General features: G+C 35.4%; 1 long non-coding RNA gene across 1 annotated transcript in view; it reads left to right on the top strand.

The window, feature by feature from the left end:
* Positions 1 to 24,241, top strand: part of LOC113458843 (uncharacterized) — a 387,535-nt gene extending 363,294 nt beyond the window's left edge. Inside the window, exon 5 of the long non-coding RNA XR_003379488.2 lies at positions 23,489 to 24,241. This is a non-coding gene — a long non-coding RNA (uncharacterized LOC113458843). The remainder of the gene's footprint in view (positions 1 to 23,488) is intronic.
* Positions 24,242 to 27,995: the final 3,754 nt, after the last annotated feature.

Raw genomic sequence — 27,995 nt, 5'->3', positions numbered from 1 at the left:
GTCCAAGACAAATTTCTGCTGCAGCTGGAGTCATGCCAGTGTGCTGCCTGCAGGGTAGAATTATCATTAATGTCTTGGAGCAACACTGTCTTCCAGAAAGATTCTGTGTTTCAGACCTTGTTTAATGTGGATGCTTTAATACAGAGCTAGTTTCAATGAAAGGGCTGCCTTAAGAGAAGTATGTCTACTGTTACAGAGATTTAATGGGCATTTTCTGGCAAAACTTCTTTTTTTAAAAATAATTTTAGGTTTGACTTCAGAGAAGAAAATTCAATTTTTTCACATCAGTATTAATTATCATTATAAATTATTACTTAATGATGGGAAAAGTGACGAAAGAGAACACATATATATATATATAAAAAGATTTTTGTAAACCCAGTGAAACTCAGGACAAATTTGAGCATTGAGAGAAGATTATTTTTCTCATTTGTATTTTTTCTGTTATGATGAAATCTAACCCAAGGGTAGGATTTTTATAATCGCCATTGATGCAGAGATAAAATTTGAATTGTTCCTTTAAAATTTGCCCTTAATCTTCTCCAAACTCCTAGCAGAACTCAGTTAAAGGCTTTCTAATACAATAATATTTAACACAACCACTGAAATAAGTAGGTGAAGTGTCTTAGATAATTTTTTTAGTATTAGGAAATGGAACGGACTATTATCACCACATTGCCATAATAGAACTTCTAGATAAGGTAAGCTATAGATAATGTTTTTACAAAGATTTTTTCTCTGTACTGAATTAAACTGGAATGTGTCTGTAATATGAAGTGTTCTTTGAGCATGGAGCAAATAGGCATTTTACACTAGAAGGAAACCCTGAAAGATTTCTCCTGCTCCTGAGATTGAGCTGCATTTCTGCTCTGTTTGGCAGTGTTGCTTTGTGCACACACACATAACACCTGCACTAAGCAAGGACAGCTCCACCTACACCATGGCAGATGACCTGTCAGGCCTGGTGCCATATGGTGACAGCCCACAGCAGTGACAGGTCAGGCTTCAGCATTCCGTGGGGTGGCAGAAGCAATGTGTCCTTTTCCAAGTCTGCTCAGCACCAGCTAGCTCATCCCTGGATGGCTGCTGTTCTGGGCTGTCTGCCCAGAAGTCTTCCTAAGAATCTTCATCCATCTGCCTCTCTGTGGGGACAGCAGAAGACTCAGCTACAAAAGTGTGCTCAGTGTAACTCTCTGCAGTGAGAACACACCTGTAAACATGACAAAATGGCAATGTCCCTGAAGTGCAGCAGGAACATCTGTTGAACTCAGGTGGCTGATCATGCCAAGCAGTGATGTGCACGAGGAGTGAGAAAGGGAAGAGCAGGAAAGACCAGTAATGTGCAAAACAGAAGCTTGATATTTATTTTATCTCAGTAGAATTGTCATTTTTGTGCCACTATTGATAAACTGTTACCATGCCTAATAAACCTCAGCCACACAATTGATACAGTTTTGTTAGGTTTTTTTAAGGGTGAAGAAGACTGGCTTTGGATGTCTCCCACAATGGTGTCATGGCTGGGGTAATTAGGTTTTTTGTTGTAGCAGAACTTCAGTTTTGTTTCCCCAGTTACTTGCTAGCTTGTAATAAAGGGGAAATTTTATCACAGGAAGCTTAGGAAGAACAAGCATGTGGATATAACTCTTGGGTAATATGATTTTCATTAATGTACTGTTTAGAATATAGGTAATGGAATGGAAGCTCCAGTTAATTTTTTTGTGAAAGGAGTGTGGAGAAGAAAGCTGTCATGTTTGAAAGTGTTGTAAAGGTATCACAATCTCCTCATTTGAATCTGGTGCTACCTGTGTGCTGAGGAGAAGAAAAAAGTTTAATGTAGATTTTTTCAAGAGAATATACTTAAAGCTGCAGAATTATTTCCACTAATATTCCATTTTGAATACGGGTAACAGCCACTGCAACATAATTTTGCATTTGTTCTGCAGAACATAAAGTACTGAAAGGAAATGGCTGAATTAATACTGGAAGGACTGAATTTATATCAAATGCATCATTGTTCTCTGGTCTACATAAGTAATTAAAACTGGAAAATAGGATTGCAAATAAACCTTTTGATATGACATCAGCCAATCCACTGTAACCAAAGGATGACAGGCTGAACCGTGCCTTTCACTAATCTGATTGTGAATGTGATTTACAGCCACAATTGTACAGTGAAACTTACTTTTAAATAAATTATAATTTTTATGGAGTAGAAAAGATTTTTTTACAGAGGCATATTTTTTATACATCAATCAATGATGGCTTAAAGCAGTGACTCACAAAACTGATTTTATATGAGCATGATTTTGCATATCATAAGGAAGGAACAAAAAAATCCCATGTAAGGTTATATATGAAATTTCATGAAGTATATCCACACTACTGCAAGATATTTTCTCTTTTAGGGAGGTGGTAGTGTTCTGCGCACTTATGTTTCAATACATTTTGTGATCTTGGAAGGATATATTGCCATACTGCACAGCCCCCATGGGGTTATGGTTTTGACCTGAGATCTTGCCTTTCCTGGCTAGTGAGCAATTAACTTGTGATGTTGCTTGCATTTTAATACCTTTGGACTGATCCTGTCACTATTCAAGAGAACATCAAACTGGCACTTGTTACAAAAATTGGTGCCATGTTATGTAACAGATATAATTGTATTTCATATCATAGTTCTTAATGATTTTATACTTTCTAGGCTGCTTAAATACCAAGTTTTGGGGTTTTCTTTTGATCTTTCTTGTTTATGTTTAGCATGCTATGCCATTTAATTAGGAAGAAGAGATTGAGCAGCATTATTAATGGACAAATTAAATGTCAATTAGCACTTACAATGTAACAACAGACTTTTAATCCACAACAGAAGTTTGGTTTGGCATACTAATCCATGCTTACTTGTTTCTATTTGTAACCTTAATATTTATCCACAAATTCAATAATGCATATGGAAAATTTTTAGGTTAAAAGTTCTGTAGTTTTTGGGAGAGTCTAGGTTCTTCATAAAATACATTCCTTGAAAATGTCATATTCTACAAGCATGATCTCAACAGTATTTTTTATTTTCTTGCCACAAATGCCATGGACTTCCTTAGAAAATAAATAAAACCAACAGTTCTTTAGCAGCCCTCTTAGGTACGTTCCATTTATATCTAACACATTTATTTGTAGTTTTAAATCTCTTTGTAAACTTACAATTTGCCAATATTTCCACTAAGGCAAAGTAGTAGCCTTAAGTATATGACTTACTGAATTTTTCTGTTTCTTTGTTTGTTATAATAAATCAATTTTCTAAAAATGGAAAACTATCACACACTATTTGTACAGCATTATCTCTAACTGTTTTTTTAAGCAGAAAACATTGAGTTCTGAACACTGAATAGTAATTATGTATTAAAAAAATTCCAAATGATTTGCTGATGTTTAATAATTGACTTGCAAACTGGTGAGTCTCATACTTGAGATTTTTCTTTCCCTGACTTGCTTCAAATCTAAATTCCTTCCTGAAGCTTGGAAAACATCAGGTTTCTGCTTGTTCTTTTTCTCACTTTAACAATGTGTCATGAATGCAGCAACCAAAAAATATAATTAGTTTAACTTAAGTGTCTCAATATACTTCATGGATATCATAATGCTCACATTCTCGTTCGTAAACATATGCATAATTAATAACTACATAAGTATCCAAAAAACATATGTCTCTGCCAGTAAAGAAACTGGAAAAATAGAAGGAAAAATGTGAAAAATGTGAAAAATAGAAGGAAAAATGTGAAATGTGAAAAATGTGAAAAATAGAAGGAAAAATGCAGAGACTTCAATGTCTGAAATGCTCAGGTAGGGAAAGAGCACTCATGCATCTGATCTGAAACATGACTTAATGGATAATTCCATGTTGAAATACCTCAGAATATGCCTCAAAATCAGCCAGCTGTAGATAACTCTTCAGGTCTCACACCTGAAACTGACCAACCTGCCAGTGTTTTAAATCAGCATGCTGTTCTTCTTCCATTATTTACACCTGCTTTGAAATAAGCACTTCTAGAAGGAGGGACAAAGTGTAAAACTCACTCACCTAGGTAAACAGATAATGCTGGCTTTCCTTATAAACACAGTTGTCACAGCTGCACTTGTAGCACAAACTTGCATATTGGTTTTGGGAAGGCAGTGAGCTGAAACAATTAAGATATTAAATTAAAACAGGGCTAAAGTACTAGGATAAAACAATTCCCTCAATCTTTATTATGACTAATATAAACAATAAGTCATGATTGCACAGTACATCTGTTATCAATAGGAATAAGGACTGTGTTTGAAGAGTTAGGGGTCTGTAAAGATGCCATTGAACTGGGCAGACACAATGCTAAACACCAAAGTCCCACATGAAGCACTTCAGGAATTTAATAAGAAAAAAAAAGTCTTAAGAGTGTGTATGGATCTAATTCTTGGATTTACAAAGTGGGACATAACTGACTTGGAATAACAGGAATACTTAATTCATCTGTTCTCTCTGTACATTTAGCTTGCAATCAGAAAAGCACCACACTGGGAGCAGGCAAATGAAATATATTTTCTATATGGGACTTTGATCTAGAAATATATGTCCAGAAATCTGTTTCCCTTTTCTCACTAGCTTGGTAAAATTTTCACTTGTTTACTATTTTGTTTAAATATATTTATGTTTGATTTGTTAAATATCTTTTTTTTCATGAAAAGGTATTTTGAAATTTAATGTGTCTAGTTCTGGTATACTCAGACAAACAACAGTAGCTTGGGTGACTTGACATGCAGATTTTTACCACAGCAAAAAATCAGTCTGAGAAGCAAACATACCATATTTACATCAGGATATGGTGTGTCATATGTAATTCAAGATCATTCTTCAATATTTGAGATACAGCTGTTGGTTTATTAAAGTGTATTATGAATGACAAGAAAGTAATGAACATTAATAAATATTATGTCAAACATGTTCTTTCACTTTGGCAAGTACCTTTAAAGCTAGAAAAGCCTTCGTACTTTGATAATGGTAACAAGACTGATCAAGAAATATGTATGGTATGCATTAGGGACCACCTGCTCTGGGAGTTAGTTTTGTCTGGTTTGGTGACTATATCATGATCTGTCCTCCATTTTGAGTAAAACCAGTCATAATTTATTGCATCTTCGTATTTCCAAGTAGTGGAATGAAATGATATTTCTCAAGTGGTGGTCATTTAAAGATAATTAGCATTCATAGGCCATGTGGAAGAATTGATATAGTTAGAAATTATATATAGAGATGAGTGAAATGATTTAAGAGCTAAGCTTGTCACTATGTAATTGATATATATCTTTGTAATGATCCTTGCATTTAGCAAGAAAGTTTTCCCTTTATTTGGTGTATAGTTTAAATGAGTATTGCATCATAACTCGCAATTTTCATGTTATGGTCAATGAATTATATAATTTGTGATGAGTACTTCTATTCTGTGTTAAAAAAATACATTGGTTGATCTGCATTCTGCTGTTATTGATGATATTGATCACAACTGAAAATGGTGCAAGCAACACAGTGAAGAGAAAGGCCCTTAGAGAACATGTAAGCTTTTTTATGATAAAGGTAGCTAGTTTTATTTCTGTAATGACAAATAAGTGAAAGAAATCCACAGATAATGTTAATTCACTTCATTCAAGAAGTATTTGACAGCAAGTTGTTTATTCTTTTAACACCTCTGTCTATATTTTGTGAGCACTCAGACAATGAAACCAGCCACATTTCCAGCAGAGGAGACAGAAGATGGCTTTTAGGTTATCACACTTAGGGTTAAGTGCTTCAACAATATGAGTGACTGGTATGTATTTTAAGAGCTTGTTAGGAGGTGGTTTGCTTTTCCCAAAGTGAGAAAAGGAGGAAGGGCTGAATACAAATCTACCCTCTTTCATCTGCTGTAAATTGTTTTACAGGTACAAATATTAGCTTTTCTTTTCCCTGAGGGTTCTTGTGTTCACTAGGAACTTGAACCTATAACTCTAACCTCCAAACTGTTTCCTTTGTATTTGTTTCTGTTTTTCCTGACCAAATACAACACTATTTATTTAGCATTTTAAATTATATCTTACTATTTTCAGAAAACCACCTTATTTCCTTCTGTGGTTTTTTTTTTTTCTGTATGTCAGCGTTTGTCCTGGAGTTTCAAAAAGGTGGCCTTTTCTCCTTTAATAAGTGTATTTTGATATTTGTAAAAAATGCTCAACATAGCTAAAATGTTTTTTTCAATTCCCCAGCCACATCATTCTGCTTTGGGGTAGTATAAATATAGTGTGTGGTGAACTAACTGAAGGTACTGTATTGAAAATGATCCTGTAAAAAATATATGTATTTTCTGTCCACAGTCGAATAAGGGGAATGGTATTTCCTATGACTGTATTGAATTTCTTCAAAGGATCATGCTTGTATTTAAACCTTACCATAAAACTGTAGAATCCACACCTTCTTAGTTACATATAAAAACAGTTCAGATATAACAAGTCCTATTGAATATGTACATGGCATTAAAAACAAAAACCTTAAGACTGTAATTCTTATTAGATATCAGAGGCTTTTATTTTCTTTGCAGACCAGAGTTTTCATTTGCACTTGTAACTGTATCATCTTGAAAAGGATTATTTTTCTTTTAGGAATAAAATACCACCCCTCGAAATTGCAGTGGTTTTTCCCAGAAATGTTTGGGTTTCTTATTATTACACTCTTCCTTTAAAATACTTACCCATTTTTTCCTGTAAGGGAAAATTCTTTTCAGTATTAAGCTTTATTTTACTCGCATTTGATGGAAATTGTTTTATTTTATAAACTCTATTTAAATGAGTTTAATGTCCCTCACAAGCCTCACTGAGCAGTGGATGAAGTTAAAGAATCATTCTGCTCTTTTGTTCCTTCTGGTTGTTTTTCTGCTCAGTTCGCCTGGCTACTTCATGAAGCAGCTGCAGAAATTCATCTTGAAGCTAGAAACAGTTTAATAGAAAAAAAAGGCCCACAGAGGAGGAGGAGGAGCAGGATCTGCCTTAGACAATGCTTGGCTTTATCTTTTATATCATCTCTGACTGGGATACACAGAACAGCTCAGACCTGTCAAAAAATAAGGCTGATGAACTCCTGCGTTGCTTGTGTTGATACTGGAATGACACACCAAAATTAAGAACTATTTCAGGGAGCTGATTGGGCTGAGAACCCTCCCTACCAAAAGCTTGCTGCACAAGCATGCAGATGAGAGGGAAGCAAGAGCTTGCTAAACAGCAGGTCTTTGTAAAATCCCACAAACAACCAGGAGACAAACCTGAAAATCACTAGTTTGCTTTAAAGAATAGATGGCCTAGAATTTTAATAAGTTGCCACATTTTGTGTTTGGACGTGATTATGGGAAGGAAAGCCATGGCTCTTTATATCAGAACTTTCATTGATCTTAAGCAACACATTTTAATTTCAAATTATTTATTCTTCCATCAAGGTATAAACTGGGGAGTTTAGCTAGGAACACGTGCAGAACTTTAAACTTGTTTCTAAGCTCAGCAATATGGTAAAAAAACCACCTTAATCATATGAAAAATTCTTCTGGTTCATAGAAATTTTACATGTTCAATTGAAAATTTACTTCTTTTCTGGCAAAACCAGCTGCAATTTTTTTCAAATTTTATCATAGGGAATTAAAATGTTATGAGAATTGTGTTAATATTATGATCCTCTAGTGTCAAGAGTATATAGTTTTGTAATAGATTTATATATTTATCATATGCAGAAATGCCAAAGCTAAAAGAGATATAAAAAAATAATAGTCTAGTTCTCCTTGGCATGCCTGTCAGTAGACTGATAGGGTGCAGAATTATCCCTGTGAATGGGATTTAAGACACAGTAGAAGCCAATTTCCCTTTAATCATATTGGTCTTGGTGCCCACAGAGGTCAGGCACCCAGATGGGCACAGGGGATTTTTAGCTGAAGACGTTTCAGCATGAAGAGCTGGGTGAAACTGTGAAATACAGAGTGATATAAGTTATACAGGCAGTAAATGTGTTTGTATAAAGTCCTCTAACAGGAAGAAAATAATGGGCAGCAGAAAATGGAATATATTTTAAAAAAACCACCTTTTCTTACCTCATACCTTCCTGCTATTTTTACCCTTCCAAAGGATCACAATTTTGTTTCTTAGAGAATAATTTCCACCTAGCTGTACTTGTTCCTTCCTTAAAACCTCTTGTCATAAAAACATTCCTTGCTTAGTGGGGAACTTAAATATCATTCATTGACTAATTGCCAGAAGGGGAAAACAAAACTCCGTGGTTCTGTTAACCTTTAATGAAGATGGTTTATTGATGGAGGAACTGATTACTTGTAGGAAGTCAGAAATCCAATGACTAGTTCATTAGTAATTTTCCACACTTTTGTCTGCAAAGTCAGGAAAGAAGAGTCTGAAGTGAATCTATATGTAAACGCAGTCAGTTTTGCAACTGTCTTGCTAGTTGACTTTTGATAATGCAGTATTTACTTCATTTATGTCCAGAACTTTAATGTGGGTTTTTTTATTTTGATGAATTGGCAGAGACTTGCAGATGAAGGAAATAATATACATACTGCAAACAGTGCTGTTCTTCTTGGACTCTGATAGATCAATGTCCTTTAAAAATCATAGAAAGGTAATTTGAAACCTAAAATAGATCACAAATTTTATCTACTTTAGGAATTGCCCTCACTTACCTCTGCTTTGGTTCACATCTTGGGGCATTTGAGTTGTATTCCCCTTTGATGAAAGTAGACTAGGAGGTTTGCTCCAGGACCTCACATGTGTGAGTGAGTATTCAGTCAGATTAATTCTACTGCCAAGTAAAGATTCCTCAAAATGCATATGTGGATAATAGGTCCCCAACAACCTGCTGTGTTCAATAAATACATTCAGACTTTGCTGCTTGCAAAGGAAGAATAGATCCTGTGCAGTAACAATATATTATGTAATACTGAGATATTACTTGCTCATGGCCTAGATTTATGCCCACAAGAAAGTGCATTCATGCATTGTCCAGCTGGGCTACCTTCGCTGCAATCGTAATGTTAAGTGTGTGGTAGATTTGCATTGTATGTTGCTGGTTGGGTGAATGGGCCTAGAAATCCTTGATGCACTGAGATCATTATGGTCAAAGATATGTTGAAGACTAATTTAAATAAGCTCTAGAGTAAATAAGACTGCACCAGTCTCTTTCCATTCTTTTTTTTTTTTAATTTCTTCAAAAAGTTCTAAATTCATTCAACTGTGCAAAATGGAAATTTCCAAGGCACAGGAGAACTGAGTTCTAGAAAAATTCAGATGGTATAACACGATAAAATTTTATTTTGGACCCTGATTGTGCAGACTTTCATTCACTCTCTAAGTTTGTCAGTCTGAGAAAAATAGGTTCTCATATAGGAAACAGAATGATGTATCCTAGATGATGTTTCATGCGAGTTCCGTCTTTGCTCTGTGTAGGTCTTACATGGACTTGCACATACTCGAGAGGTTGACTATTTGTCTGGCAACTTTTTCACTTTAGTAGATGGACATGGAGGCACAATAATGCTAACACATACAATTATTCAGAAATCTTTAAAGGGATACTAGAATTGTGTCTCTTGGAAATTGTGCTTCCTTGTTCCCATAAACTGGATATATGTATGCCTCCAAGGAGAAAGGAAATACCTGAAGAAAAAGGATGCTGTGAAAATAGACTCTGCCTCAGACAGATTTATTGGATGGGATTACATTCACAAGCAGAACAAATAGGTTAATTTATTTTTATCCGTAAGTCAGCTAACTGCATGTGAAGTAGGTAATCTAAGTTGAAAGAGACAAAAAATAGTGTTAATTAGATTTTTAAAGGCTATCTTACCCCAGCTGAACTTCTAAACAGAGTTTCTTAAACTTGGAATGAGCAATACATGTGCTTTGAGGTTTACAAACAATTAGACTGCCAGATACATAACTAGTGAGATGAAATGTACTCTATTAATGATCCTATCTGTTGGTAATTCATAATTATATACAGTTCTATTTTTTCCTAATATTTGTAGCCATAAAATTAACTCAGAGGCTAAGGGATTAAAATAACAGGGAGCTGACATGGTAAAGTGAGTCCAAACTCATGAGTTTGAACATTTTTTGATTTCCCTGGCAATTATTAACTATGAGATTTTGAGAGATACAGTACCAACATTTTTTTGAAGAACAAGTTGATTATATCTAGATATTGTCTCTGAAGTCCTTTTTTACTTTCCATGCGATGCAAAAGGCAATTGAGCACTTTTTGAATAACTAATTTTAGAATTAATCAGTTAGCTTCACCTTTCTATCTCTTTTAAGATGAAGTTTTCTTCCTAGAATCGTGGTCTTCTTACAGCTTGATGCTACAATTATTGGCTGGTCTCTAAGGCTTTGAAGTTGTGATGTTACAGCAGAAACACAGGGCTTTTTTTGGCATTGTAGGGTTTTTGCATGTTGACTGCATGGCACATACACATGCACAGGAAGAGTATGAGTGTGGTAGGAAAAGAGAATATGGGAGAGTGGGTAAGAGAGCTTCACTTTCCTATGTGACTGAAGTGAAGAGAATTCTATCTGTTTTAGTTAGTGTTGTGCTGAATAGACTCAAGATCCACGGTGTCAGTTTTCGACCCACTTATTTTCCTTCCTTTCTTCTTTTCTACTTCTCTTTCTATCTATCTTGCTACATGCAGACCCCATATAGGCACAAACCACTTAAATGGATTGTCATGGAATTGTCTTACGTTTAAATGTTTTGCCAAAATAGGATTTTAAATTAGAAGCTCTGTTTAGGGCATCAGGGCAAAGAAGAAAAGACTGTTAATCCTGGCCTGAGTAGGGGAGGGGTGGATAGCTTCTTCTGGCAACAGTCAGAAGAAATGCCACGCAGTGCGGAACTAAAAAATCTGAAATTATTTAAGTAATATTAATTTCAATTGTACTATCCTGTTCTTAAAGTATAAGTTATCTATACATTCATAAGTCTATCCTTTTGTTGTTGTTGGATTGTTCCATGGCATAGTGATGTAATTGGATTTTTCCTCTACCTTGTCTATTTCTCCCTTCTGGAGGAGCTGATATTCATTATCCTGTTTCTCACTGAAAATGAAAAAAAAAAAAACCAAAAACCTTGACAATACTGCTGTTTTCTGAGACCAAAGCTATGTTTTCTGTTCCCCAGTGCTGCCCAAAGAATGAGTCTGAAGCATCTAGCCTTTTCCTTGGACTGGGTTTTAGTGTGTTCTGCTGGAAAGGTATTGCAGGGCCAAAGGTCTCACTCACTCATTGCATTATAAAGATGCTACCAATTCAGCTACTCTTAAAAGCATTGGGGATGTACAATTTGTCTCAGTTTTGCATCACTTGGTTGAAGAGTTCATTGGAAAAAGTAAGATAAGGATGAAGGCAATATTTTCTGGTTATGGAGTGTTCTCGGAAGAGGCTGTTTGAGCATGATTAAATTACTGGATTTTTTCCTAGTGCTGGGGCCTGTATGCCTCTTTCTTGCATGTAAAGTAGTCAAACTGAGCTTGGGGTTTTCATGGATATATTACTATTTCCATAGAATACGTAGAAACAATAATTTTCAGGGACTAAAGATATTGCAAAAAATCTGTTACAAATACTGTGACATTCAAGCTGTCAGGATGAAAATTTATTGACATTAGACTCCAATGCAAAAATAAAATAACATCTCTACATTTAAATTTACAATAACTAATGAAAACTGCTAACTGTATAAGTGTGATTTCCATGAACTCCATTAACTGTTTCCATGAAGATAATTGAAATCATTTTCTCCTAATGAAAAGTGAAAAAAATGATTCCACAAATGTCGAGAAAGATCTCAGTTTTCATAAAGATGTCATGTTACAGTTACTGGATGTTTTTACTTCAGCATTTTAAATGCCTTAAAAAAATGCTTTCATTGGCAACATTTGCGTTTTTGTTTGCACTCATTTGACTCATTTTTTCTTTCTTTTGGCTTTAGAAACAGAGTAGATTGCATTTCTTTCAAATTTAGTTATCAAGAAATTTAATTGAGTATTAGAAGCTTTGTACTCAAGCAATTAATAAACTAGATACTCCATCTAAAATGGGTGCATCTAAACTGGGTGTGTGGAATATAATTAGTCATGTCAATAACTGATAGCAAGATTCTCTGAAAAATGCAGTGAGAATGTCACAGAAGTAAACAGAAGATTTTCCTCCCCTCACTTGTCAGTTGAGTACCTTCATGAGTATTGACTAATTTAAACTAGTGTTTATTTTACCCCTGAAAAAAGCAAAGTAAAACAAGCAATCATAAGATGAATTTAGCTAGTTATCCTTTTGATAGGTGATGTGCTGAAAAAGTCGTGCACTTTGTGTACCTGAAGTGCATTTTTCTATCCATCAAATGCTCGCTGTCGTGTGATGCTTACTTATCTGTGAATGAAAAATTTGTTACAGCAAATGTATTTCAGAATATGAATCTTTAAACTACAGTGCACATTGCTCAGGATGTGTCAGAGCTGAAACCATTCCAATCATAAAGCCCAATGGTACTTCTTATCTGTATTTGCTGAACATATTTAAGCAGACTGCTAAAAAATAGCTTTAGGGAGATGGATTGTGTATGTTTTTCAGAACATAAAAAATAAACAAGGGTACAGCAGACATATACTGCACAGAAATCTACCTCCTTTTTCTGCCTTTTCTCATTACTATCAGAAGCTGAGACTCGAGCAGTCATTCCACTTTACAATTACTGACAATTTCTCAGAGAAATCAAAACTTAGAAGCATTTATTTTCTACCTCCTCCCTATTTACAAACAGATTGAATTTTTAAAAGCAATATAGAAGTTGTTTTTTTTTTTTTTTTTTTTTTTTAAGAGAGCAGTTTAAAATTGCTTTTACTAAATTATTGTTCTACAACAATAGAATGAGAATTATATAAACACTGCCAACAGGAAGGACCAGAGAATGTAAAACACTCCTTTGAGATTGGCCATTGTTGGAAGGCTGGTATATGGAAATATTTCAGAAATTTGAACTGTGAATAATTTTCTGAAAATCAGATGTGGCATACTGTATGTTAAAAATCCATAAATAACAGCAACTTTGTTCAGCACACGTTCTTGTGAATTTCTGTGTTTTTTAAATAAATAAATTTCTGTAGAGAAAATAGCTTTCAAATATGAAAGTTCACATGGATATAGCCGAAGGCAATATAAAGCTACCTGTGTTCCTGTTAAGACCCTTATCCCCAAACAATCCTTCTGTTATAGTAAGAAAACCAAACTAACTGTCCAAACCAAAAAGGCTGTATTTGTCAGTAATTAAACTAATATTACACAGAACATTTAATTATTTGAAGATAGACCAGAAGGTTATATTTGGAAAAGGGGAGAATAACTGACTTTGTTTGTTTGAAATATTCCATCTATGAAGAAAGGGAAGACTAATCTGAAAAGGCATAATGGAAAAAGTGGATGCTGCAATTAAGTTTATTCAGGTGGAAATGGCATTTCCTGTAGTTCAAAATCAAAAGTAATGACTTCTCTACCCAGATTACCACGGACAAAATAAAAGAGGGGTTTTTTTGCTTAGTCATCACAGCAATGGAGCACTGTGTTACTACACAGTGCAGATCTGATCCTAAAAGGGCTTAGTGTAAAAACAATTGTACTAAACTACTCTTCTAAGGAGCAGAGAAGACACTTCTTCAGTAAGTGTGAAGCCTTCTGTCAAAGTGTTCCTTTATCATTCGATTCAGTCTGTCGTATGGTTTAGTTGAGGTGTTAGGGAATGGGTTGGACTTGATGGTCTTGAAGGTCTCTCCCAACCTAGTGATTCTGTGTGTGATTTACACATGAAAGGCATGCTGCTGTTTTATCTTTAAGGTGGGAGCTCAAATTAACAAGACACTTGCTGTTTTAGACTGAAAGCTGTGTTGAAGCAGAAATAAATGTTGTGTTATAGCCAATTTCAAGCACAGTGGGGTTGCTGCAGGGTGTAGGGATGAGACATTTTCCTAGCTGGAAACTCAGACTCAGTGTGGAATTATCTTCCTGTGAGAGATTGTGTAGGTGACCAATCCTTCAATTAGTCTTTTGGGCATGAGCTTGTCAAAACTCTGGCAACACCCAAAATGTCTACTCAGGGAATCTGTTTCTTTTTTCCTTTGTCAACTTTATTCCTTCCATCGCATTAAATTTAGCATACTTCCAGCTGTTAGCCTGAGATTTTCCATGTATTATTCAAAATATGGATTAGGTATTTCACATGTCATTTGTTTCAAATATTTTTATATTTTTTTAATGATTTACCAAAGAAACCCTAACTAATAAGAACCCATATGAGCAAGGCCCATAGGAAAGAAAAAAGAGGTAATAAACTCAGAATCACGACATATATTACAGCATGAACACTGAACAAGCAAGTCTTTCAAACACAGCATGTATTCAAAGACCTTCACTCAAGTGAAATTCAAATGTTCAAACCAATCCTTTTTCCAATATATGTAGTCCAAATAGACATCTCTAAATTCCAAACTTCTCTAAAACTAGAGTCTCTCTGTTTTCGTCATGGCATACATAGAAACAAGTCCTAGCAGTTCTTCAAACAAGATTCTCATGTTGAAACGTGTTGGATTAATGTGAGCTCAGGTTTTTGCCATTCCTTCTTGTACTGTTGAATCTTGGAACCAGAGGGGAGAAAAAAAGAAGAAAAAGAGGAGGTAGCATGACTGGGGTTTTATCAATTCATCTATGTTAGATTCCTATTTCATAATGATTCTTATTTGATGTCATATGGATATACCCTTCTGTTTCCCTTACATTAATAGGGGATGAGTTACTCACCCAGCCTAGAGAGTTTGACTGACCCCTGTTTTCAGTGTGATATAAGCAAAAAACATTGTTTTGATTTCTTATGATTCTGTTGAACAAATGACTCTGTTTCACTCCTTCAGGTATGCATGCATTCAGACCCTTCTGTGATGCTAGGGAATGGCAGACCTGATTTCCTTCAAAGGCAAGAAGGCAGTTATGCAGATGATTAATGATTCCCTGCTGCAGGGATACCGTCCACTGGTGGATGCACTCCGCTAACTAACTTCAGATTTCTCTGGCAGCATGATCTATAGCAAGTCAGCATTTGTATTCAGTATGCACCTCTCACTTTATATTCAGTCTAAAAGTAAAAGGTGGCTTATTCATAGCCTTAGCCTTTAGTTCTATTATATGTTCAGAGGAATTAGAACAATTTCCTTTCTTAGGGTAAAACAGAGGTTCTCTCTGTCCTTCTCATAACTTAGCTTTTATATTGCACTGTACCATTTTATTTTTTACCACTTGAATGTAATTGTTTCATTTTTATCTAAGTTTTTTGCTATTTCTGTTTCCACTCTTCTTCTATTTGCACTGCTGAAAACATATGCAAACATGGTTTGAGACCTTAACTCAAGAGTTTAGCTAGTTTTTATACTACATCCACTGCATTTCTGCTGCATTTCAATCGAGGAAGGTAAGATTTTTCTCTTCACTCAAGAAACTGAAAATATAGTACAGACAATAAAGAATAAAAACTACTATGTCAAAAACTCCAAAAATACTAGTCTTAAATTGTCAGATCTGAACTACTCAGCTAGAGTTTCTCACTGGCTCATTTCCTCAGTCTCCTTTTTTCTTAGTTTAGGAAATTTTTGAGTAATTATTGCATTTAAAATTTAGATAATAGCTTTACCTGTTAAAAGACACTGAAATAAAACTTGCTCATTTTCTGCAAAGGAAGTTTTAGGTTAAAACATAAACCTAGATTATTTCTTTCTGTAATGTGGTTAGAACCTTGACTTCATCTGCCTGTCTGCTTCCTTTGACAATTTTATTGTTCTTGTCCTAAAACTGAGTCCTCTAATTGTCCTAAAACTGAATACTTTAAGTCACAAATTATTCTAACAATTAAAACAAACCTATAGTTTATGTGTTTTTAAGGAACATGTAAGTTTCAACAAAGGTATTATGAATATTTTTTCTCAGCTCTGGGGTGGAAAGGACAGCTCATATCATCACAGAAAAGGATATGAGAACAAAATTGAGAGTACAAGAACAGTCCTGGTATTCACCAGTGCTGGTTTTGGCTGGGGTAGAGTTAATTTTCTTTACAGTGTCTAGGGTGGGGGTATATTTTGAGTTGTGCTGGAAACAGAGTAAATAACACAGGGATGTTTTCATTACTGCTGAGCAGCCTGTACACAGAGTCAGGGCCTCTTCTGCTTCTTGCAGTTGCCAGCAAGGAGGCTGGGAGTGCACAAGAAATTGAGAGGGAATGCAGCAGAGACAGCTGATCCCAATGGACTCAAGCAATATTCTATACCATCTGGTATCATGCTCAGCATATAAAGCTGAAGGAAGGGGAGCACATTCAGGGTGATGCTGTTCTACCTTCCCAAGTCATTGTTAAGTGTGATGGAGCCCTGTGCTATTGGGGATGGCTGAGCATCTGCCTGCCCATGGATTAATATTTTCCTTTGCGTGTGCATGCAGCTTTTACTGTATGTATTAAGCTAAGTAATGAGTTTTCTCTCTTTTATCTTTCCAGTTGTCTCCCTCATCCCATTAGAGGGGAAGGGAGTGGGGGGATGCCTGGTGCTTAATTTCTTGTTGGGGTTAAACCACAATATCACCTATATTGTGCAAGACACAAGCTTTAACCCTAAAGCAACAGTTTTAGGCAACATGACTTTATCATGGATTTTTCTATAACCTGAGCTTAGGCTGGGTTCATGGTTCTTTACTGCATAAGCCTTTCTTTGCAGCTCAAAGACCCTGAGAAAATTTAAGAAAAAAGAGTGATAGAGAGCACTGTGGATTGAGAAAACAATTTTCTCTCTGATCTCAAACTTCTTTACTTACACAATATTATATTTGTAGTCTTTTTAAGGTGATTGTCACCAGTGTCCAAAGAGTTTTGTTATTATCTTTTTATTTAGGAAATATAAAATAGTGATGCAGGTAGTAGTGAATAGTGCATTTCCCTAGGGGTGAGTCAAACATGGCATTGGGAAAATTCTTTCAGTAAAGAAATAGATGGACTTTATATTTTAGTTAGAGGTCTTATGCAGTAAGTGTAGAAAACCCCATGGCATATGATGGAATTAAAGCAGGAAGAACGCTGTTTTGGGGATGTTTTTGGGCAGGTGGAGAAAATGGAGGCTGGTGAGGACATGGTCATTACATACCAGTGCCAAAAGTTTCAGCAGTTATTGCAGACTGAAAATCACACTGAAGAACTTTGTGAGTAAAGACAATTTTCAGAGGCAGAAACAAATATGCTTATTGACCCTTGGCATGAAAATTGGGGTTTGCTTTGTTTTTATATCTTAGCAAAAGTAAGGCTGGTTTTTACTAAACTGGAATGATGAATATTTTGTGATAACAAGTTGCTTCAGGCCTACTTCTTCAGGCTCTTTCCATTTCATACTACAGTAACAACTGCCAATGTAAGGTTCTAAACAACTGAGACTTTAATATTTAACTCACATTCGAATGCGTTTGAATGTTCCTGATATGCTATATTTATGCTGAATCTTGTGACAGAAAATTTTTTCATAATGACCATTGGAATGAGATAAAAATGGCATGAAAAATAACAAGTTTGTATTATGATTTGAGTGAAAGGAATCTATGTACAGCTGGTCAGCCATACACCACAATATAGAAATTTTGCAGAAATGTTTCCCTTATGGCATTTGCTGGGTTCTCCCCCACCAAAAAAAAACATCCACTGGACATGATGTTTTATGAGTAGAGTTCAAATTCTTCTAACATTTATGCAGAATTCAGAAGTAACCAAGGGACCTTGGGATCACCTTATTTGAGATAGCTCAAAGAGAAATTCCTTTCAAAGGAAGGCATTTGTGCTTAATGCTAAACAGACACTCCACATGCCAACAGTTGTAAGAATGCCAAAAATACAGGAATTGTGCAGTATAAATGTCTCTGCATAAAAGAAAGAAATAAATTATAAGAAGATAAATATTCATTTTTGTCCTTGTGCTGTATGCAATAGGGAGAGAAGGATGTGGAACATAAGCATCATTGTTTTCCCAGGTGTGTGTCAGGACTGGACAAGGACCAAAGTATTGAATAGTTACAGCAAATTGTTCAGACCTTTGGCCTCACTTCTGGTTACCACAGTAGAGATGAGGGTGATTGGCATGCCTGGAGAGAGGTGGTCTCAAGTATCATTTTGAACTGTCAGCAAGGACTAAACTCTTCTTTCTCGTCTTTAGCCTTAACATCTGTCACTAGATGGGAACAAGCTGACATTTATGTGGCACTGCTTTCCTGCTAATGCAGCTGCAAGCTTTGCTGTACCCCTTTTGCAGCTCATCCTTTTTTATCTTGTGCTTAAACAAGCAATACTCAGCACCTCTGATGTGTAGGATTAAACCCTTAAAGCTGGTAGATTATATTTGTAAAACATTGTAAAACATATTCTGCAAAGCAGGATATTTGGTCTGTGGTAAGCTTATCCTGCCGTTCTTTAGTTAATTCACATGTATCCACATAGGAGCTTTCAGATTAGTATGTCTGTAGGGGTTATCTTTAGAGATATGAGCAACCAGCTCAATCTCACATTTTCTGTGTTTCAGCACAATTAGGTGTGAGTGACAGTCAGAGTGAGAATTAGAGTGCACATGCTCAACACTTCATCCAAAGCAGAAGAAAGCAAAAAGTAGCAAAGGATAAAGAAGAAATTCCTGACATGTTTGCTAAGCAATAGTGTCAAAGTTGAAATATCAGTTCTGACCTCTCTACATTATTTATATTATTAATATGTAACAATGGCAGACGTGACTGAAGCTCTTGAACTTGAAGTCCTAATTTTGTTTCAGTAATTGTATGTTTAAATTTAATGTGATTTTTTTTCTTCCCCTTTTTTTTTTTTTTTGAGGAGTTGGGCTCCAATCAGGTATATTGAAATAGAAAACAATAAAAACCCTTTGAGTCTGAAAAGCTTTACTTATGGTGTGAATACAACTTTGTATTCTGTTCTTGGCCTTGTGTTCTGCCCAAGCCCTAATGAAGCGTTCTCAGGGCCTAAATTGACAGCATGCAGGGTGTTACATTACCTACATTTTATATTCAAATTAAATTGAGACACAAGTGTTTTTTTTTAACAGAAAATTAAAAAGGGGGAAGATCTTAGACTGTTTAAAAGATGAATTAAGTTGCACATGAATGGTAGGGATATTTACTCAGTGATTTATATCTGACATGCTTCCTGAAGCTAATACTCAGCAGATATCTTGTTTGAATTTAAAAAAGTAACACAGTGTAAGGATGTGTGTAAATCCTGTGTCAACAGCAATTATTTATAACTAGGTTAGGCTGTTAAAAATGTGTAAGGAGACTTTCATATAGCTTTTAAGGGAAGTTAGCTTAAATAATCCAAATAGTCTGATTCACATGCATACTAAATTAAAAAAAAGAAAAATTAATTAACAAAACCAACAAATTTCTCTGTTGGAAATCTTGATATTTGAATTAAAATCTTGTTGACTATTCTGATTAATTCATTTACACACACTAAAGAGAGTTGCAACCTCTTCTAAATAATTTGTATATCATATAGAGTAGGAAAAAGTATAAATATTTCAGTGTGTCTATTGTGTATGGACAATTGTTCTTTTTAAACTTTTTCTTTCTATGCCATTCCATTGCTAAACACATCCTCGTGAATTTTAGAGAAGTCTCCAGATCTATTTTTTATTGTTATACTTCGGTCTGGTTGCCATGTGCATGCAAAAGGGCTCCTCATCAGCAATTAACTGTTGCTTCAGGACTTCAGTGTCATAAAAAATTATGTTCTTCTCACACTTTCCTTTTCAGAAAGTCCCAAATTTATTTGCTCCTAGTTAGCATTTTTCACCAGCACTTACTCTCCCTGCCCTTTCACAGTCTGTGTGGCAGAGTTGAGCTCTCCTCTGTCTTCCCACCTCAGTTATCTCAGAACTCCTCTGTCCATCCACTCTTATACTGCTTTCTTTTTCACCTCTCTGATAGTAATTTCTGCTCTTGAAGCCTTTGCTCTCTAATTTCTCTATTTAGCTTAAAATTCACAGTCTCTGCAAATTATGTGTGGCCCAGGATGTCATTATATGAACATAATGTACTGCACTGTAGATGCTTGTGCTGTATCCATCAACATGTCCTCATGAGTATTGTTTGATGAATCTCCTCTTATTTTTCACTATTGTTCCCTGTACTTAGGTTTTCTATTAACTGATTTAATTGTACTTTCACTTCCTTCTTTAATTATACTCATAAGAAAAAAAGTGTACCAAAGAATATCCAAAATAGGAAGAGAAGAAAGCAGAATTAATACTTGGGGAAATTTTTATTGTTTAAAATATTTAAGATACTTTAAAAAAATCACCAAAAGATTCATTTTGAAATACTGAGCTTCTTGTAATATTTTTAGCTAGGGAGACTACCAAAGCTGTCTACAAAGGAGAAAAAAAGTCATTAAAGAAACTCACAGAACCTTGTCATATTCATATTCCATGTAACTTAATTCTGGAGATAGGACACAGATGTCTCAATCAGTTATGTGTGCATTTCTTTATTAAAAAAAAATTCAAAGCAGCAGATGGGTGAGACCCACTGTTTTTGAAATATAGTGAGGAAGAAGTGATGTATTGAAATGGTTTCTGGCTTGGTCTGACAGCAGCTCTGTGATTTAATGTCTGATCCTGCATTCTGACCTCAAGCAAAACCCTGTTGATGCCAATGGGAGTCTTATTTCTCTAGGAATTGCATTATCTGATTCTTCACTATATGGTAAAATTCTGTGATATTCTGGATCTATAAATGTTAACACTTATGATTTGTACATTTCAGAGCAGGTCTGTGCCCATATTTGCTGAAAAAGGTGACTGTTCAGTAAATCTTTTTTGTACTTGCTGTTGTATGAAAACAATAGATTTTCTCAGTCTTCAGCTAAGCAAATTCTGAAATGGCAAATTAAAAGGGAACATAAATAAATAAAAATAACACTCCTCTTCATTGCACTCTACTGAAGGCCCTGCTGCCTCCATCTGCATGGTCTCAGTCCTTCCATGTCAGAGGAAGATGTGAGATGTCTGCACTGACACACCATATTTCTACATTCTTCCTGCTTCCTGTTGCTCATTTCAGCACTGCTGAACAAATTTTAGGGTTCTTGCCTTCCATCTTTATCTCTGAAATGTATATCAACATTCGTCATGGTTCAAATTTGTTGTTTTTATGATAAAAAATGTTGGGGTGTCCCTAAGCACAAGATTAGGACTATAAAATGTTTAGTTTATGAAAACTCTGACCAGGAAAGCAAGACAATAACCCAAAACAACCAAAAAGGAAATATTGATACCTCATTCTGCTTATGATCAATATATGGAATTTTGTAAATTTTCTTTATTTACTTTACAGTTTATAAAACAACTCAGTTTTATAATGTCAGTCTACATTTGTTGCCCAGTTTCACAAACCCCATTTCCCATGTTTTTTATCTCTCTCTGTGTACAGTTAGGTAAATGATCAGAGCATGACTGGGATCCACAGATATCTGCCCAAAGAACAAATTTAGATTGCACTTAAAATTAAAAAAAAGCCAAAACCAAAAAACAACAGCAAAAAACCAAGTCATTTGGATTCTATTCCTTGGGCCAGGATCCCTCTTCTTCCTACATTCTTTGGTACAATATTTTAGCTCAGAGATTCTGGATAAATCTGTTGGCTTTGGACTTGTAATTTTGGCCCCCTTACACAGGCAACTTACTTATATATGGTTACATTCTTGATTTGACATTATTAAATTGTAAATGTTAAATAGATGTTTAAATGTTTGAGTGAAAACTGATTAGTTTGGCTCTTTTCTATGAGGCTAACTCATGGAAGAGAGTCTTACAATGTCCTAGAATTACTGACTATACTAAAGAATGCCAAGGAGGGAGTGATATTCATGTCCTGGGAGAGTCAGGGAGGCAAGCATCTTGTGCAAATTTTGTTACTATTATTGGATATTTCATCTTAAACAATGAAAAATCTAAAAGTACAGCAAAGGTCAAGGAAAAATATTTTTGTTTTATTTAATTCATCAGACTAGCGTTTATTTATCAACTTCTTTATTTCTGCCACAAATAAGAAAGAAAATTAGAAGGTAGAAATAAATAGACTATGAAAGAAAATCAATTTTAAAATAGAACAATTTACATCAAGGATAGAAAACAGTCAGCAAATGGTGGATCAAAGACATATACTGTAATTACAGCATTATTGTCAATAATGATTACAAATTACAATAAATAAAAAGTTTTATTAAAGATACAAAATGAGGGATTCTCAAAATGGCATATCATCATTTCTTTGCTCCTACTACCAATGTACTGAGACACACACAAACCCACAGACACATGCAGAGAAATCAACTTTTGCTTTGTTCTTGTATTGAAGAAAAAATGGATTAAAACGCCTTGGCAACTAAGGTGCTTATTCAGCTGCTTTGAAACAGCCAGAGGCCCTGCTAACGTGTAGCTTTGTCCATGGATATTAATTCACCTTCCAGCCATTTCCCATGGAGAGATTTACAGTAGTTTACAAGTAACAATGCTTCTGTCATCAGAGTGTGAGTTCTAATACAACAATATATACTCACTGATGATTAAAATGCTATTTCATTTTAGTTGTTGTATTTTTCAATTACTTTTTCAAGGCTGCAGTTTAAAACTATGTGATGTTGAACAAAAGTTGTGCAAACTAACAACCTTTTGCCTTTTTTCCACTTTCCTGAGAATGTTTTTCACATTCATTGCTTTCAAATAAGAAGCTGTATGAATTCACTGAAATCGGAAAGCCTTTAGAAATAAAAATGTATATTGCACACAATGTATGTGAGGATGTTTTAGAAGATGATTAGGTGAAGGCAATGCACTTTCTTGTGGACCTTCACAAGAAAATTGTTTAATTAAAAGACAAGGCACATTGAATTTTCTAAGCCCTTATTTTGTATAATACAGCATCTCATAATATAGGAGTGCTCCATTTTTCCACGTGGGTACAGGCAGAGCAGGGCAGCCTGCTTTGGTTTCTGCACCTAGCCGCTTTCTTTCCATTGACTGGGTATTTATGGCCATGAGTGGCTGGGTAACCTCCCCCAGGCCACACTGAGATCTGAAAAATGCTTGTTAGGCTTTGGCCTTGGTGAACATCACCTGGGCAGGGCTGGGTTCCTCTTGAGCTTACCAGAAGCTGCTCCAAGGAACTAGTGCTGGAACTAGAGCTAGGAACTAGAGCTCTAATGAGCTCCTGTTTTTTAATGAAGAGCCTTGGAAACTTATTTTTCTTGCATGAATAACAACCCTAGTGGAAAAACATTTTAACTCATCAAAATTTTAAAGAAAGTTACTTACCTAAATTGTAGGCAGGATGAAAAACTGTTGTGACTAAAGCCCACTCTCTTATGACACAATAAGAAGAAGTCCAAAGTGAGACCCTTTGGCCCTCCTGGACCTGCCAGGCTGCAAACAGCAATCTCACTCTGAATGGACACTTCTCAGAACCAGCCAACCCTCAGGTTTGCTGAACTTGCCGAACCAACATCAAGCACCACTGATGAAGCCTGGACTGATACCTCCTCTCCTCAAAGCTCAACTCTTTGCTGTTGAGAAGATGCAAAAGCATCCAGTGTGAGTAAGTCACTGAATTTGAGGGGAATTTTTCACAGGTATGTCTTGTATATATTCCTTACATCTGTGTGCATGCAAGTGTGATTACTCTATAGCAAATGAGTATTCCTCTCCTAGATCCTTAAGTATTCTAGATTTATTATTAAGTTAGGCTGTAAGATACTGTTGTGCTATAGTAAATTCTGTATGAACATTTTGTTAAACTGTGTAACGTAAGCTATTGATTAAGTGTTATTTAGTGCTGTTGAAACTTTATGCCCAAAGTTAGTCAAGTCTGGAGCTCAGTTTAGAAGGGGTAGATCTTTCTTATTCCTTTTCATCCTTAACTTCCCCATCCCATTCTCCTTCCCCCTTCCCCCAGAGGTTGAATTTTGGTTTAGATTGATTTATCTTAGATTTTATGCTGTATTTCCTTTGTGTAATTTAAGTATCTCTTAAGTAGTAGAGAGAACCCTTTCAATGAACTTTGTCACGCTTTCACTTTTATATTAAACCTCCTTTTGCTGATAACTTTGAGGCGATTCTTTAAGTGACCTTAAAACACTCATTTGTGGCACCACTAAGGATGGAATATATGTGAAAATTCCTCAAATATAACGGAATACATATAACCAAAGATTGTTACTTGTGTGCATAAAAAGAAAGTTACAAAATTTCTTTGGGATAATGTAAGGAGCAAGTACTACTATCTGACAAAAAAATTTGTATTGTTTAGCCAAAGACATATGGGGAAAGTTGCATATTTTATAAATTACTAACTTGAGGCTGATTATGTGTTTTTCCTGAAAATCTCTCATTGATATTTGGTTCTAGGATGCTGATGCAAAATTTAAAATGAAAATGGCTGTTTTTGTGTCTACAAGGTATTTATTATGGTAGTTCCTCTGTTCTGTTGCTAATGTGGATCACATATACTTCTGGTAAATTGTACATTTGTTGTACTTGCTCTTGGCTTTGCTCTGGGGTATGAGACAGGTAATGGGTTTGACGTAGTGGGCTGTAACCGTGACTAATAGAAGTATACATCCTCTGATCTTAAATAAAGGACAGTTAGCTGGTTCTGTTGCAGTTAAACACATTCCCCAAAGCAAAGGAGGTTTTTGCTGAGTTGATCAATATAATGCATCAACTATTACAACAAAATTGATCAGATATAGTTACCAGTAATAAAAGATATTTTGACTCAAAAAAATTAAGACAGAATAATATGTTTTTTCACACCTATTAGGCACAGTTATAGTAGCAGTTTAAACAAAAGCTTATGAATGGCTTGCTATTTATAGAAGCTCAACACATTTCTGTGCTAAAAATGAAAAAAAAAGCTGCAAAAGTTTTGACAGAAATTTGCCTTTCTTTTACATATAGTTATTTGGATTACTGAGTTCTGTTATGGACCATGGATTCTCTCCATCTTCCTAATCTTTGATTCACAGCTTTCTTCTGTAAGCATTTAGCTGACACACTTAGATATATTTTACAGGGTTTATATTTGCATTCCAGTGGAATTCAAGAAAAGAAGGGAAAAGGAGGTGTTGGTTGGAGGGCATTGAATTGAAAAATGTTTCTTTTTGGACAGAGACTAATCACTGTATAGCTGTCTATCCTATCTACATATCTATCTATTTGTACACATATGGTCACCACCTACCCCTTTGTGTTTATAGTTTATATACATATTTGTGTGTGTGTACATATATATATATATATATATGCACACACCTCAGTCTCAGCTCAGTTTAAATGCACTTGGATCCATGATGATTTATAAGACTGCTTTTTGCACTTAAATATAAATTGTTTTTCACTTCATTGGTGAGAGAATATCTATATATAGAAATTTTCCCCACAGATATCTGTAGAGAGAGACTCTAGCCACTTTCAGCTCCTTGGATTTTACCTACTGGTCCCCAACTCATCATCTCTTCTTCTCAACTCTCCTTATTTCCTTGGCCTGACTTCACGTCCTTCACATGTGAGGCAGCATGTATTTACTTTTCTGCCAGGGAGCATCATTGTTCTCCTATTCTTAGGCTGGGTCTTCCCACAAGTGCCCACGATAGGTTCAGCAGGGCTCAACATCTGAGATTCTGCACTTCAGAAATCTTTGGCAATGATTGTATTCTTAAAATTAAAAAAAAAAATCTTTTTTTTAAACGATGTGAACACAATGCTTGACAGAAGTAATTTTCCATGCTTTGCGTGTGTCTCTCTCCCTCTTTGCACAGGAGCAAGAGAGATGGAGGGAATGCATAAGTCAATCACCCACTGTCCAAGAATGTCATGGTGACTGTCAGCAGATACTGGAGAACATATGACGAAACAGAAGCCTGGTAGAACTTCCTCCTTGGCCTATAATTTGTATTATCATATGTAACAGACCATGAAAACCTTTATTTTGTGCATGTCTCCAAACATTTTTTGACTCTACTTATGGTTCAGACTTCCATAATTTCTCAAGGAGATCAGAGAGTTCAGTAATACCTTTTTTGCTTTGTGAAAGGTATCTTATGTTTGTTTTAAACTATTGACAATAATTTCTTTGCCTAAAATTTGAAAAATTATGAATAATTATTCCTTTTAAGCTTCTCATATAGTTGTTAATTTAGTTCATTTCTGTCCATCACCTTAACTGAATGTTAAAATGTACAGTACATTTAAAAGAGTAGCAGTGCTTCTCTTTGGTCATTGCTCCTTTTTCGCTTTTACCGGCATCCATTTCCTTTTCACCATCACATCATAGGCAGACACTTTCAATGAACCATTCATGCTCTCTGTCTTGAATTCAGAGTCCTCTCTACTTTTTATCCTCACCAATTACTTTTTTGAATGTAATTGGTTCTCTATCTTTAGCCTCTTCACCACTGATTTCCCTTTGTGCTGCCTGCAGTACCTACAAACACTCTTACTTGTTTTAAAAATCTCTGTTTCCTCAAAGCTTTCTAGACCTCCTCTGAATTCTCATCCTTCTCAATCTAATGCTCTTAGCTGATCATAGCCTCCTACTGGCAACCTATTTTCATGAATTAATGCTGTCCTACTTCTTCAGTTCATGCTTCTTTACCATCTTATTCACCTACTGTCTTAGCATCCTGTGGATTTCTGTCTCTGCCTTCAAACTCATTCTAATCCTATCAATGGGCACTAAATGCTAAGACTCCCTTACCTATCACAAGACCCTGGTAGCCTTGTATAGAAGAGTCTCTTACATAAAGAGAATTATCTCCATGGGTTCTGTCCATAAAATTTCCCCTGAATCATCTGCTGTATTTGCCCTTGTCCATTTTTACTCCAAAACACTTTATAGGACTGTGCTTGGCCCAATCCACAGTCTCAATGTAAACTACTTACCACATGACCTCTTTACATTTCTGTGAAACCATGTGAGAAAACCCAGTGCTATGCTACAAGCTCAGTGCTATTAAAAATCTGCAATGCACGAGTTGTCTCAGTAATTTAACTTCAGCCCTTGTTCTTTATTTGCAGAAGTGCACATTTTTCTTAGGCTAATATCTTAAATGTTAATATTTACTTCTAGATTGCTTTATTGGTGAATCCAACAGATACTTATAGGCAGTTCAGTAGAACATGAAAGCAGCACAAAATTCATGTATGTATCATGCAGTCATTTTTTTATCCATGTGTGCTATGGGTAACACTTTTCAGTAGAACTGTAGATACATAGGGAAATGTATGCATGAGGTCTTCTAATAATAACAAATATCATCATAGTGTGCAGAATTTAGTATGCATTTCATAAGTAAGCGCAAACTTATTTTTCCCCTTGAAATATAAAATAGCCTTAAAAAACTTAAATAGCTTCCTTGGGTAACTTGAAATTTAAATGGAAGTTTTATCAAAGGGTTGGCAGAATATATTTAAAAATATCTTCTCAGAGACCTCAGGAAATTACTTTTTCTTATGGGTCTGATTAAATATTTCGTGGCGGTACATGCTTATTTATTTGTACTTGCTGTGTCAAGATAAAAAAAATCAAACAAACAAGCTCCTCTTATTGTAGTAAATACACTTATTTTGAATATGGTCCCTGTCAAAACCAGAAGACCTGACCCAGGCAGACTGCTGAGTCTGCAGGGTGAATTGTCTCATGCTGAAAATGAACATGCAGGGCCATTCCTCACTGACAGCTTTGGGAGCTGGTTTGTTAATTTAACACTTGAAGAAACACATCGAAGACCACAGGCAATTTTTTCTACTGAAAGTAAGAGGAAGCATGTCGAGCTT

This window comes from Zonotrichia albicollis, chromosome 5, assembly GCF_047830755.1.
Source record: "Zonotrichia albicollis isolate bZonAlb1 chromosome 5, bZonAlb1.hap1, whole genome shotgun sequence".
Classification (NCBI taxonomy): domain Eukaryota; kingdom Metazoa; phylum Chordata; class Aves; order Passeriformes; family Passerellidae; genus Zonotrichia; species Zonotrichia albicollis.
Note: the sequence above shows the minus strand (reverse complement) of the source record. Positions and strands in the feature narration are given on the sequence as shown.